The sequence below is a fragment of the Vespula pensylvanica genome, chromosome 6 (assembly GCF_014466175.1).
Source record: "Vespula pensylvanica isolate Volc-1 chromosome 6, ASM1446617v1, whole genome shotgun sequence".
NCBI classification, from domain to species: Eukaryota; Metazoa; Arthropoda; class Insecta; order Hymenoptera; family Vespidae; genus Vespula; species Vespula pensylvanica.
In genome coordinates, this window is record NC_057690.1 from 5,778,278 (window position 1) to 5,791,794 (window position 13,517).

At 37.9% G+C, this 13,517-nt stretch overlaps 1 long non-coding RNA gene across 5 annotated transcripts in view; it reads left to right on the top strand.

The window, feature by feature from the left end:
• Window positions 1–340: 340 nt before the first annotated feature.
• The window catches only part of LOC122630287, a 187,781-nt gene continuing 174,604 nt past the window's right edge, over window positions 341–13,517 (top strand). For 4 of the 5 annotated variants that reach the window (XR_006327454.1, XR_006327453.1, XR_006327450.1 and 1 more), the window contains exon 1: window positions 341–1,706. This is a non-coding gene — a long non-coding RNA (uncharacterized LOC122630287). The remainder of the gene's footprint in view (window positions 1,707–13,517) is intronic. The other variant, XR_006327452.1, reaches the window with a different exon arrangement.

Here is a 13,517-nt window from a genome sequence, read left to right on the forward strand (position 1 = left end):
TAAGAAAAGTACAAACAGAATATCACGACAATTTTCAAAATGTCCAACATATGTCTTTTGTCCTTTTTGTCATTAATTTTGAACAGTTGGAAAAGTAGTTTGTAAGACGATGCTACAGTGTCGTGGACCCTTTGATAAAACCCGTGAATGATTCGTCGAATGTTAATGTACCATCGCATTAATATTCATGAGTAGCCTATCTCTCGCGCGTCCCAACATTTACAACTGAAACGGATACGTATGAGGCTGTGCGCGCAGGCACCCTGTCTCTCTCTCTCTCTCTCTCTCTCTCTCTCTCTCTCTCTTTCTCTCTATATATATATATATATATATGTATATATACACACACACATACACACATATATATATATATCTTTTTCTTTCTCTCGGTTGCATTCCTTGAGAACCGAGTACGGTGACTTCGAAAAGAAACGACGATGCGGCTGGCTCGACGCGTTCGCTTTTTCGATGAATAAAGAGTGCCGTAGTACGATTTTATTGAATCTACTAGAAAAGATACGTCATTGCGGAATGATCGGCTCTCTTAAAATTTCCTTCCAGGTCGGTGACTTTTTTATTGGATTACGTAGCTCGATATAGCGGCTGTAAGTTATGCTCAATATTAGCATATTTCAAGCTGTATAATTTATGCATCCATTACATCACCAGGGAGAAAGGGGAGAAAGTTAAAGGGGTGGACTTCGTACATTACCTTGGATTCGAAAAGGGGACGAAGTAGAACGACGATGATGACGACGACGACGACGACGACGACGACGACGACGACGACGACTACGACGACAACGAAGAGGAGGCTCACCACCGAAACGAGGAAGTCTCGTTTATTGATTTTATCTCCTAACAAAATACGTACGTTCGCATGATTAACTGCCTTAAATTCGGACGCATCAATTACGTCGCCTCGAAATATTCCAGATACCTATATAGTCTCGTTGGCTACGATACGAACATGCACGCGAGAACAGGTTTAATGCTTGCTACGCTTCATGAATAATTATTAAAAGATTTAAATTATTCTTTCCGATAAACATCGAACCATTAGGAAAAGTTGTAAATAAACGAGATCTTCGCGCCGTTGTACATATATATACTTACTACGCGTTCTCATAATATCGGCAAGCACCTTTAAACGTGCGCGTACGATTACATAGCTAAATATTTACATATACGTGTGTGTATATATATATATATATTATATCCGTAGGTATACAAAATAATTAAGGTCGTACTTCAAAGTCGCGAAACGAAAATAGGCTTGGCTTTCGTCCGGTATTCCTACGTGGATTCAGATTCGATTATCATTACGAACTCAGCTGTAGACTTGGCCACCGTCTGTGCGTTTCTGCGTTTCGCATTATTATCTCAATGATAATACTAATTAAGGCGCCTCCGGCCAATCGTAATAACACTTTCCACGTAATATGTGCACCTAATCCGAAGTAGCGGCATATGGTCGAACATGCCGGGCTCTTACGAAGAGCCCGTAACGTTCTCTACTCCGTTACGCTTCTTACTCCTCTTGAACTTAAATTTTCCCATTAAAATGTTATACCGTTCCCCATTTACAGGTCGTACCGTGGATACTTCGGGAGGTAATATTATCGATCAGTCAACTCCAAGAGGATACGACGACGAAGAACGAACGAGATGATGAAGAATTCCGATTTATGATTTTCCTCTCTCGGGTATTACTTACCTTATTGTTGTTGTTGTTGTTGTTGTTGTTGTTGTTATCATCATCGTATTGTATTCGGCCAAATTCCTCTCGCGTTAAAGTATTCTTGTAAAAATAGGAACGCGCTCAACGTAAAAGGTTATTTTCGTAATGCATGAATCTAAACAGGAAAAGAGAAAACGAAAATTATTATATACGGATAAAACGGAGATAGGTACATATATGTAAAACGATCGTTTCGATCTATTTCAAACGAATATCTATCTAGTCAGTTAATGGTGATAAAAAATTTATACAAAAATAAGCTTCAGTTATTATGAATTATCAATACGTCCGAACAGCATTTATATAAGTGGCATGTCGTGCGAAATAGCACTCACCTTGTCGTGTACTCGTCCGATCTTCCGTGTCGTACCGTGATAACGTTCCAGATACTCTCTCGTTAATTGTGAGCGGAAAGCAGTCGAGTCATACGTTATCCTAATTATGCACATAATAAATTACATGCAAAAGCACGCGTCGAGCTTTCTCCTTCTCTCTCTCTCTTTCTTTTTTCTTTTTCTTTTTCTCTCTTTACGCTGTTTTAGTCAATGTTTGCTTATGTACATAAACGCATAAACCGAGCATATTCGTCTTTTACGTTAACATCGGACAGATATACATGTACATGAGAAAGGGGGAGACAGAGAAAGAGGGAGAAAAAGAGAGATGAAAAGAGAGAAGAGTCACTGAATTTACTGGGAACCATCTTCGAATGAAATCGTTAAGGCAACGGCACTTTCGCAATGAGAACGAATCAAGCAAGCGTGCTCTCTACCTCTCTTTCCTCCTCCTTCTACCTCTGTGTCTCTCTCTCTCTCTCTCTCTCTTTCACCTCCTCTTTCTCCGTACTGTGGTCATGGTAATTAGATATGGTATCTTTGAGCTAATTAAATCACTTTTTTACTTGATTAATTAGTAGTCGGTTGAGACTCGCCTTCTACGTTTCGTTCCATGGCGAGAGGACGGATCACGAATACGACCCTGTGCACGATGCACCACCACTCTTATATATTCCAACTCTCGCGATTCGTCGAGTTCTCCGCTTCACGGAGTGGTGCTCTCGCCGGCATCGGTTGAAAGGTGACGTTGTTCTATGGTATTCAGGCCGATTTACCGCAAGTAGCTGCTTTGATACGACCATGGATAAAACTGAATCCAATTCTGAGATGCATGGAATTACGAGAAATCCTTAGAAGGAGATCTTTATGAAGGGAAGTTCATTTCGTCGTTTAAATCTTCATTAAAACATGTGACAACTTGTTCATCAAAATCAGTCCAGGATTACGCCTGGACTCATTATTGATATTATTATAACACTGGTGGGCTGATGCGTTGTCTTTAGATATCGATAATAAAGAGAAGCTGAATATAAAGATAATGAACTAGTAACAATATCACATAGTATTTTATTAGAGTTCTTGCTACGTTGTTCGTTGAATGTTCTTTTATTCCAAGTTCAAAGAAATAATTTTTAAAAATAGAGACAGAGAGAGAGAGAGAGAGAGAGAGAGAGAGAGAGAGAGAGAGAAAGGAAGAAAATTGAAGGTTCTTACGTTTTCTATTTCTTCCTCGCTTCGTCGTATCTTATAATGGATTTAGGGGACGAAGGTCGAATAATTTTGCGAATACGTTTTCGTCGGTCTCTGTCTTTCATCGTTGAACGTGATTATAATTCTCTGTTAGAGGATCCTTCGTTGACTTTCCCCAAAGCCAAGGGATTTCTTCGGTCAGGATGAGGCAACCGTTATGCGTAGAAATGAAAAAATTTTCTTTTATCGGTAGTATGGTAATAAAGTTTCCATCTTCAAGCTTCTCTGGTTTTCTCCGAAGAATACCGGAACTTTCTATGCCGATGATTCGACTTTACTTCCATGGAAGTACCAATTAATTTTCTCCTCGAAGCGTGAAACTTCAAAAATGATATAAATCTACGTATTTAAATGCTTTACGTTGTATGTATCGTTACAAAATTACGAATCGATATCACTTAGTCGTTCGTAGAATTTATGAAGAAAGAGGAATATTTTTCTTTATAAATGCCACTTGAGATCTTTTTTTCCAGCGAAGAAAATTTTTTATTGAAAATATTGTCGATGAAAATATCGCAGCACGCATGTAGGAGTTAAAAATTCGATTTGATTCGATCGACTCGACGATTAAGTCTTAGTAGCCCGGTCAACTTTATTAGTCGAAGCGAAGTACGTGTCAAGGGTAGTGCGAGAAGCGTTAAAAGGATCGCTTCTTCGAAGATGGCATTAACCGGCCGATGAGATAAGTGAACTCCTTAGAATTCAGCTGACTCTGATGCCTCTCCTAGCCACCGTCGCATACGCTGCAATCTGCATTTTTAAACATCTCGAGCGCCTTACCAAATGCCGCCTGTTTCGTATCCAAGAAGAGGCGAAGAAGAAGCTTCTTCAACGTCGGCTGTCTTTCGAGATTAAGGTCGCACCGAGATAATTATGCTTATTAACATCGCCGAGTGGTGGGCGTTTCTTTCGTACCTTTCTTCGATCGTTCGAGATGTTACGCGACACGATGCATAGTAGTCGGAAATCCTAAAAATCAGACCAAAATGAAGGCATTTTTCAATTTAGCTGAAAGTTGATATACTAAGGCTTTCGTGATCGCTGATTATGGATCTAAAGTTAAAATTACAAAAATAATATGTTTGCAAATTTTTACTGAGAATAAAAAATATTACATTACAAAATGAAAATAAAAACGAAAGTACAAACTTGTAATTCAACTTTTAAATAGTCGCGTAATAAAAAATGGTAAAAGAATCGGTCGGTATGAATTAAAAATCTGTGATTTTACGTCAGTTTCGTGTCATACGCTTCAGTGGCGTAAATTGAATAACTGTTCATATTATGTCTATCATAACTATTTCAATCATTATTTAAATTATTAAAATTCACGTCAAACGTATCGTCAATATCAACTGCTTAATTTTCATAGATCACTCTTGGTATACATTGCCGTTGTAAGCGAAATTAATAGATTAACTGCTTTCGGCGTTAAATTTTTTAATTATTTTTGTGACAATTTTTTCAAACTAAAAATGTATAGATCAGATGCAACTAATAATGATAAGAAAATATCTTTTGCATTCTTCTCTCGGGAACTCTTTCGCGAGGAATCTTCATGTAAAAAAGAAACAAATTTAATCTTTGTATGATCTCTATGCATCAGCTTAAAAAAAAATTCATTGGAACCAATAACAAGAAGGAACAAATCCTTCAAAACCGTACAACACTTTTGTTACTATACGAAACTTTTGAAAAATTGTTTCGTATTTTCAAGTCTAAACAAAACATGATATTGTAGAATAGATAACTTTTAGTCTCTATCTTTAATACTTGTGCGTAAAGTTTTATCTTTTATTCTTTATAAAAAATTTTGCAATTGTTCAACTTTAACTATCTTAGACAACAACATTAACTAACTTATACATACTGGTATAAATATTCTATTTACTTTCAGGAACAGCATCCATTTTGTAGAGTTGAAATTGATGTACTTTGACCAAAGTTATGAACATTTGAAGCGAGCGTTGTTCCCTTCTTCTCATGCAAGAGATGCAAGTATTGCTCGAACGAAAGCTACTTTTGCACTGAATTATAAACTCAGGTAGAAGCAGTTGGCCTCTTTCCTCTTTACCATTCAATGCTTTAAATATCTGTGTATTCAATCTAACGATTCAAAACTTGAAATTTAAAACTTCATTTTAGTGGTTTTAGCCAGGTTTTCGGAATTTCCAACCATTGTGCAACGGTTTGATTGTCGTCATACATATGACTGAATGAAGATTGAAAATACGAAAAAATTTTACTACATATATTCTTATATTACGAAGAATGATTTTTTTCGTAGTTATGTTTAGTTTTTTCCGGAATTTCCTAAAATATTCTACGAATATATTAACGAACAGCTTGTACGATATATTCGACAAGATTAATGCTTTGATTCATCTTGATCATACATCTTTTTTATTTGGAAAATAGTTTAGTCTATACGTTTTACATTTTTCTTTCTAAGTTTTTACATATGTGAATACGAAGTATTTTTCGAACAAGAAATATCCAGGTTGTTTTTTCCCAGTATTGAATTTTTATCAGACTGTAAAGAAAATATAGTATAGGAACGATAGACATGGCATTGAAACGAATAAAATAAATAAGGCTGAGACTTATCGTTTGGCTTTAGTCTATAGTCTTTTCAACAAATCGAATCAATAGAGGTAAATAAACGCACGTGATTGGCCCAGGAGCGTATTCACAATCTTCAGATACTGTAACGCTGACCATAACACAATTCTAACAATGACTCACGTAAATTCACTCCTCAATACAACAATTGATTATCGCTTGCTGATCAATAGCTGGAGTCCTTTGCATCTATTACGTGTTGAACATACGAATGTTTTGTTAATTTCTATTGACGTGAGACTTTGGTACGTCGCATTACAATCTGATTACGACTGATAAACTGCTAAGCAGAAGAAAGAAAAAGAAGTACAGAAAAAACAAAAAATATAAGGATCACATAAACTCATGACAATCTATGATAGACATTTGTCTAAATATATTTTGCAATACCTATGTTTCTTTATTAATTTCTATCTTTCTTTCTCTGTCCTTTGAATTAATACGAATCATTATAAATTAATACGTTTTCAAGTAATCAAAAAGTAATAAAATAATAAGTATTAACCGAGACGTTTTCGAAAGGTGCGGAAGAAAGAAGAAAGCATAAGAATGGTGAAACCACGGCGAAAATACGACAAATACGCGCATATGGTGAAGAAGTGTAGGAACGAGAGATGGTATGGCGTCGATCGGTTTATCCCGTTTTATGCATACAGCGAGCTTCTACTATGCACGACGAGAAAAATCTGTTTTTCCAGAAAATATTTTTATGCGTGCCGAGATATTGTTTCCATAGTACTTACGTAAACGTATCAAGTTTACGCGTCAATACGTTGCACCGTTTTAATCCGCCTTCACCGTATGTAGAAGAAGAAATGTTTCCTTCTCTATTTTGAGAGATACGACAAAATGATATTTTCGAAATATATTTCTTTTCTTTTTTTTTTTTTTGAAACGAATAAGACATTACATTCAGATGTTATTGCGAATAAAATATGCTGTTTAAAAATGTTTTTATCGTAACAGTTACTTCTAACACATTGATTCATTGAAATTTATTCGTTATTGCGAAACATTACTCTTTTTGAAAGAAAAGTTATTCGATTCAGTGATCATTTTTATGAGTCTATGTAAGTTTCAAATTATTTCTAACAGTTACATACGATACTTAGGAGCGAGTCAAGTAGGTGTGGCTTCAAGTCTTTCTTTCTTCTTCCTTTCTTTCTCTTGGTTGTAAGTTTTTCGTAACTCTCGCTTCACCGTTTCTTCCTTTCTTTTGGCTTTTTTATTCTTAGCCTAGAGGTAGTCGAGTTGATACACGCGAACGCCCACGCCAGCCGAAGCACGCGTACCGTACATAAGGCCGAGTCGAAGCTCGATACACGTCGTAGGTCGTACTCGGTCGTCGGTCGTTACCTCGCTTTTTGTGGTAACAGAAATGAGGCGTCAAATGACTAAGGCTGGAGCTCTGTCCGTACCAGACTTCGCCCATTTGTTGCAGAGTTTCTTTCTGACGTCCAATTGAGTTTGTGGTTTAACTCGTTGAGCCGTACGAACGCATCTGTGTTACTCGAACTCTCGCGTTTTACTTCCGCTTAAATCGACCAAGCGCTCAGGGTCGACGGAAGTTTTGCGCGAGAAAGAAACGACAGGGATATTACCGGCACGTTGCGTTTTTCTTTTCGGTGAGGTCGATTATTCTTCGCCGGGAAGGGACATATATCGATATATATCCCTATTACTTGATTCTCGATCTTACACGATAAGAAACAGATCTTTTGCTTTAATTTCTTAATATCAAATCGTTAACTCCATTCTTCCTTTTTATTACTTAATATGCATAAATCAATGTTCATTAAAATTTATTTAATAATTAATATGTTGATAAGAACGTTAGGAAATAATCTCGAAAAATCTAGTTCGTCGTCGGGGGGCTATCGACATTTACGTCGACTTACTTTCTCGAAGACTCGTTATATCGGCTTTCGATCTACGATACGGCTCACAAACGACTAAGGGTCGGTGTATAAAGAGCGAGACGAAAGAGATGGAGGGTAGAAACCGACGATCGAACCAATATCTTGTCGAAGCGCGAGTTTCCTTTCAGACCTCATTACCTTTTCTTCAAACGATTGTTCCGCTAAACACTCGACGAGCAAATTGCTCGTCGTTAACCAAGCCGTTCTCCCGGACGAATTATACGTAGAGAGACGATTTGATGAGCTCGCGGGAAAAGGAAGCGGAGCGCGATAAATTTGTCAATTTTAAATACGATTACCGGTACCTCGGAGGTTCGTTTCAGCAACGAGGACGAGGAAGAGGACGACATTGGTGGTAGTAGTAGAAGAGGTAGTCACAGAGCAATTATTTTCAGGAACTCTTGCGTTTCTTTCCTCGCTTTCCTTCAATTTTTTTTTCTCTCTCGATACTCTTTCCTATAACTTGGTCCTTCTATCCAAGCCCTCCTTGTCCTCATCTTCTTTCTCTTCTTTCCTACTTCAACGATAGCACTTGATTTCCTCTCCGTTTCTCGTGAATTTCGAATTATTTTTGTCCCTTTTTTTCTTTTCTTTTCCTTTTTTTTTTCTTTTTTCTTTCTCTCTCTTTTTTTTACTTTCTTATTTAGACAAAGAGAAAGAGCCACACGATACTTCTGTCTCTTCTATTCCATTTCTCTTTCTACCCTTTATCCTCCCTTTCGTCCTATCCCTCTCTCTTTTCTTGCTTTATACCCAGACTTTCTTAGCAGTCGTGGAAACACCGCCATTCCGTTTCCACCGAAGCAAGAACAAACGTTAATCTATTTCTTGTTATCTTCGTTCATGGAATCGCAAAGTAATCGTTTCCACGTTAACCAAGTTACATACGAGGGATGTTATTTCTAACGGATGTTCTGTTGAAACTCTACTATACATTTTATATATTCCGCTTAACGTCATTGAAAAACAACACGCGACATCGCTATCAAAGATAGTTTGATAAAAGATATTTTCTTATGAATTCTGGTATTTCATCTTGAATTCGAATACGCGAGGGAAAACCTTTAAGATTTGTTACACTGAAGAAAAGAAGAAAAGAAGAAGAAGAAGAAGAAGAAGAAGAAGAAGAAAGGCTAACGAGGACGAGTCGAAAAAATTCTCTTTCGAGTTTCGTTGAGAAAATTTGCATTTCCAACGAGGAGTCGAGAGTTGAGCCTTCTCACTTGAGAGCAAAGAGAAAGAGAAAGAGAAAGGGAAAGGGAAAGAAAAAGGAGAAAGACAGGAATCTCGAGAAGAAGCTTTAAGAAAGATGGCTGAGCGTTTCGGGAGTTCCTTACAAGGTTACGGAGCAATTATGGAATTCGTACGATTTTAAGTTACAGAAAATAAAAAAGGAAGAAAGAGAAAGACAAAGAGAGAGAGAGAGAGAGAGAAAGAGAGAAAGAGAGAGAGAGAGACAGAAAGAGAAAGAGAGTATCGAGCTAGCCGGTACCGGCTTTTTCTTTGCCATAGCTCTTCACCGGCATACTGATCCATTAATAACTCTGATGTATGTGAGAATTTCTCGTTACGACTGGTACAGGCAGCGCACGCCATAAATTGACAGTTTCCCTGGGGGCGCGCAATAACTTCTACAACGTAAATTAACGAATGAGTTGCAGTTTGTACTTTGGAGTGACGTCGCCTGCTAGTTCCGCCGCTTTGACAAGCTTAAACAGATTCTCCCGTTGCCGAACGACTTTCACAGTTGGTCCCTCTTACCCTCGTCCTACCTTCCTTTTCCTTCGCTTCCTTCTTCGTTCCCTCCTTCGAGCGCATCTCCTCCTACCGTCTTTCCTCTTGCCCTCTCCCACCCTCGTCTTAACGCCCGTCTGATCTCGCGCCGTGTAATTATTTTGCAAACCCTTTCTCTTTAGTGCCGCCTCTTTACGAACGTTCGCTATAAACGACGATCGATCGTTTCGTTAACCGTTCCGACTTCTTCGTGTTCGTAAGGATTATATAGTCGTTCAATCGCCAGAGTTATATCCTTTCACTCGATATTTCGATTGTTTTCTTAATTTATGATATTAAGTCACGAAGTTCGATTTTTCTTTTCTTTTCCGACGACGATTTCAGTTGCAACTTAATTGAGTTGCGTGTGTTATATTGTGTAATTAAAAATAAACCTTTCTCTTTCTACATTATGTTCGGATCGATTTCAGTGTTGAATTCGTTTTGATATATTACGATTTTATTGGCTCAAACGGTCCTTCCACTTTTTCCAGAGACAAAGGAAAATAAAAAATTTTTGAAGACGTCCTGACGAGCGTGATCGTTTCTAATAATATAGGGATGCGAATGAAGGACGAGTGTCCCTCGAAGAGCGATGCAAATCGTGAAAACAAAGGCGTCGAATTGACAGTGAAGGGATGCGCGTGAAATGCGGTGATGCGAGACATGGGACACGTGAAATATAAATATAAATATATATATATATATATATATATATATATATATATATGAAATTCTCAGACGATTAATAGAATATATCAATCAATCAATCAGTCGTTCGATCAAAATCAGCCGCTTGCAGTCCAATGGAAAAGAATTTGCTGCTGTCGGATCGGCTGATCTTAGGTACTTTTCTCTTGCCATTTTCCTTTTATATCTCGTGACGCATCGAAGCGCGATTTTACGAAATCTTCAACAAGCGTAAAGAGTAAAATAAGTGGAGAAGTAAAACGATTCTCTATAACAGGAAGTCTATGAAGAGAGCGAGCTAGTTCAACACCGAGGACAAACAAATACAAAGACAGAGAGAAAGAAGGAAGGAGAGTAAGAAAGAGAAAACGCACGCGTTTGCATACTGTACGGAGAGATTCTCCTTCCTTCTCTCTCTCTCTCTCTCTCTCTCTCTCTCTCTCCCTTTTCCTTGTTTACACTCATTTGCTTCCCCCGTTTTACTCGACTTGGACGGACACGCAACCGAAAGCAACAGTCGTCGATAAAAAGACCGATAACCAAGACCGAGTAGGTTGCACTTACTAAATTTCTTGCTCGCTTGTAAATCTAGAGGGTACCAAAGGGCTTCTAGTCGTTTACTTGGTAAAACGATTAATTAGAGAACTTGTAATTAGGTAAGACGAACGGTGCAGTTATTAGCGTTCACATAATTATTGTAGCTATAATAATATAACTGTTGTATTTACTTTATATCTGTGATATCGACTTTATCATGACGTCACGCATCGACCTTCATATGTTAGTTACTTTCAGCTTTCAATTTATTTTGTAACCTTGTTAGACGCAAAGATTCCTCATTAACGTTTCATATACATATTTCCAAAAATTACAAAGCCGAGGCAACAGTGTCGAAAAGCATGCGTCGATTTACAGGACGTAATTTTGACTTGATTCAATATAACTCGTTCCAACGATATTGTTTAATATGGATCTCCCGTCTGCTTGCCATGTACGCGAGCCTCTATCTGATATGTTTAATTATATGGATAATATATTACCACGCAACGTTGTTGGTTATATGCACCGGTGTGTAAAGCGAAAATGTGTGCAGCGTGCGAGATAAGCGATGTGAGTATCGAAGATCCTTATCCGCTTGGACGAACGAAATTTCAATTTATGTAGATAATATTTCTCGTTAGATACGTTGTGATTGCTTTTTTCTGCATGCAGTACTGATTGAAATTGATCGAGAAACAGTATTTTTAAAAAGGAAAAATAAAGTATTCAGTGTCAATGTTCGCAAAGTTTATCGTACGTATACAAGTATATAAGTTGTAATGGGAGCTACGATTCTCGAAATAAAATTATTCCCGACGATTTTTGTTGTCGTCTAGTATAACGTTTAATTGAATAATCGCAATAACTGTATGGACGTGTTGCATGTGGCTCGTCAAAAAGCTTGAAACGCTGTGCGCACATACACACGCAGGAGAGACAAAAGAATTTCGTTGTCATTTCATATTTTTTGAAAAACGTATATTTCACATGTTTAATTTCATTCACGTATCGTTGTGTTTCGATTTTTTCTCTTCCACTTCTCTTCTCCGCTTTTCCCCTCTCTCCCCCCCCCCTCTCTGACCCTTCACCCCTTCTCTCTTTTTCCCTCTCCCTCGATCTTTTGTTATCCGTTTTGTATATTCATAGAAAAACAACAAATTTGGTCGATGGAGTTGCCACAACATCGTGTATTATTTGTATTCTCGTATTTTTCTCGTGCCGATTACTTTTCATTTTTCGTCAATATCTATATCTACTGACAAATTAATATGCAGCCAGTACGTGTATAGCTAACGATGCAATATCCCCACGCCGTTGTCCGAATAATGATGAAAAGCCGGCATTGTTTGACTTTTATCACGATCCGCTATGATCGAAAAACCTTTTCGGTCTTTACTCTCCGTTTGCGACGATATAGCGTTGGCGATAGCTCGAACGATCCTCTTCTCTACGAGGTTTCACTTGATTACACCGTAAATTATCTCTGAGAAGAGAACCGTAGAATTAAAGTTAGACTTTGCCGGTGGAGGAAGAAGATTCGCTGCTTAAATTCTTTCTCACGTTCGTTCGTCGCAAGTTAAAGAACAAGTTTGCGGGTTTGCCCGAGGATGAAAAAAGAGAGCGGTCGACCGTTTGCGATATAAAGTTAAATTCCTCGCACGTTCGATTTCGATTTTTTTCTTTCTCCTCTCTTCTTTTTTTTCTTTTCTCTCTTCTTTTTGTTTCTTACCATTGGCAAAAAATATCAAGAGCGTCAAGAGTTACCGTGAAACGGAAAGTTTTAAATGTCGCGATCCTATTAAACCATTTAAAGGATAATTTCGATTGATCTTTCATGAATGCATCGTGTTTCATTGAACACGAAATTGAGGATGTTCTCATTGCAGAATACTTTTACGTCGTCAGAATTAAATGTACGAACGATTTGTTCGTTTTTCTACCTTCGGGGATATAACTTCTTTGAAATGCTAATATTATTTCAAATTTATTTTCGCGTTTATTTTTTAATTTTTAACGTGTAAAATACTTTTTCCTTTTTTATTTAATTTTTTTTTTTTTTAATCATAATTCTCTAGAAAGAAATAGTAGGATTTTTAAAAATAGATTAATACATAAATCCGAATAAAGGAACGTCGGCTTTGATCTCAATGCGATTCTTTTAAAAGCACGTGACACGGTGTTCGAGACATTTCCTTTTTCGTTATCGATTGAAAGGAAACATTGTCGACACCAACGTCGTTGCGAAGCGTCGAATGCAGAAGAGGGAGAGTTCCGCCTATGAGGACGATCAAACTCACGCGTGGCGCGTACCCGTCGACGAAGGCCGTTTGTGCGTTTGATCGCCAAGGAGGAAAGCACGATGGGGTGTAGTGGGTGGTGTGTTCGGAAACTTGAAAGGGCCTCCTCTAATTTACTCCAGGTACTCCTCTGTAACGCACCCAAGTCTCTCTCTCTCTCTCTCTCTCTCTCTCTTCCTCTCTGTCTCTCTCTCTTTTGAACATGTTCGTTACGTTGTGTATCAGTTTGTACACACATATACGGTTGATCTACGTGCTACGTTTGTGCGTAATACCATAGCTATTCGGCTTCTGTGTGTTCTGACTAACCTCGATTCCGTAGCAATTTCCGGTTCATCTGCCGGCATAT